Below are 2,279 nucleotides of genomic sequence, written 5' to 3'. Positions count from 1 at the left end.
AACAGAGGGAAAGCACTGTGTCTTGAGCCATCTTTTTTGTTTAAAAGGCTATATAAATAAAGGGGGACCTGACTTGACTTGACATAGATTGGAAATTGTATTTAATTTTTTTAAATAAAATATATTTTTTATATATAAATATCTAAATTTCAAATAGAAGAAAATACTTTTTATACACTATATGTAAATATATTTTGAACTGTTATATTTAAAACAATATTTAAATATTGATTTGACTTGCTTTTAATATTTTGCACTATATATTTAATATATGTAAAGAATACTTTTGATCGAAATATTACATATATTTATTCCTTTATATTTAAATATATTTAGATATCAGTCTATGTAAATATATTAATTTGCAATATATGTCCATATATTAATTCCTAATATTTGTCAACACATTACATTTCTGTACATGAAAATATATTCAATTTATATAAACTAAAATATATTTTAAAACATTAAAATATTCAATTAAATAAACTTAAACATGTTTCATAGAATATATTCCCGTTTACTCAAACCATAAAAAAATAAATGAAATCTCCACACATGTAAATGTTTTCATTATCGAGATTATAATTTGCCCCTTCATAATAAATATAATACAAACAAAATTTGGACCCTGAAAAACTCTCCAGACAATGCACCTTAAAAACAGTAACAATATAAATTGACTTAATAAAAAAACCAGTACATTTATCAACACCAGTTCAGCATGAACCAACACAATTGAATGCTTATGATGTTTCTGACACATAAATGAAAGATTATCCTTCTGTAAGCATCCAGGGGCAAAACATTATGCACAAATATGCAAGTCTTAGTAGGCATTAGAGGTCTGCACAGGCTTTAAACCGCACAAAATCTTTTTTCTTCTTCCCCACAACGAATAGCCATTAAAAAAAAAATTCCATGCAACGTTCAGTAGCCTAACAAATACATGTAAAGAAACAGATTCATTAAGGCTCAGCCAGTTCACAAGTCAAAAGAAAAAAAAAAACATAGGCCTACCAGTTATGAAAGTTTATGAACATCAGTGTAGCGGTCACATAAATTCTGCAGAGTTTTTGAATGGTTGTATACAACAAGACGATAATTCTTTCACCGTGCAATGATTGCTACTCATTCTGGTCTCAGCCTCATGGCACTGACTGAGACTTGGATCAAACCTGAAGATACTGCCCTCCCGCAGCCCTCTCCACTAATTTCACTTGTTCCCACACCTCTTATGACTGGGAGGGGGTGAAGGCCCTGGAGCTCTCCTTATGCTCGAAGATTGGAAATTTGATCTTCAACCATCACCTACAGGTAACGGTTCATTTGAATCACATGCAATTGCTGTAACCCACCTGTTAAATCCACTTTGTGGTCATTTATCATCCCCCAGGTCAATTGGGAAACTTCTTGGAGAAGTTGGATTGTGCTGCTATCAAACTATCCTGAAGATGGGCACTCCTCTGGAACTACTGTGGTGACTTCAGCATCCACCTAGATAAACCACAGGCTGCTGGCTTCAACTTGCTCCAAGCTCGCCTCATTTTGATCTCAGCCAGTGTCCTACTACAGCTGACTCCACAAATCCCGGGCAACCAACTGGACCTCATCTACACAGCAACAGCTCAGTGGACAACTCTTTCAGATTTGCTCCACTGCACTTTTGCCTCGAACAACTTCCTCATTGCACTGCTAGCTTACTTTTTACTCCTGAAGCGGCACACGCGGCTCCAGCTTGAGTCACACCTTTTGACGGAACCTACGCTCCCTCTCTCCGCCTCTTCTATCCTCCTGAGACAGCCACCTCGCCTAGCCCCACTCTCTCAGTTTTTCCAGCTCTGAGACCACAGGCAATTACTTTCTACGGACACTTTTGCTCCACTCTGGCCTCTTTAGCTTGGACAACTTTTTGCCCACTTTGTCATCTAGACCAGCCACACACCACCCCCTTCCCTGCCCCTAGCTTATCCGATGTTCTCGTGAACATCGCTCTAAGCTCAAGTTTTGCAGAGAGAAATGAAACTAAATCAAGAAACTCTACCGACCTCAGTGTGTATCAGCCTCTCCTCTCTTCCTTCTCTGCAAATGTCTTCACTGCTAAAACATCATACTACCACAACAATCAACAACTGTTGTGACGCTCGGACACTCTTCAAAACTTTCTCTTCTCTTCTCAATCCGCCTCCACCTCCTCCTCCATCGACTCTTACAGCTGACAACTTTGCAGTTTTCTTAACAAATAAGACAAGAACCATTAGCGACCAATTCTCCACACA

The sequence above is a fragment of the Cyprinus carpio genome, unplaced genomic scaffold (genome assembly GCF_018340385.1).
Source record: "Cyprinus carpio isolate SPL01 unplaced genomic scaffold, ASM1834038v1 S000000169, whole genome shotgun sequence".
Lineage (NCBI taxonomy): Eukaryota > Metazoa > Chordata > Actinopteri > Cypriniformes > Cyprinidae > Cyprinus > Cyprinus carpio.
The sequence above is the reverse complement of the archived record's forward strand: the minus strand, read 5'-3'. Positions refer to the sequence as shown.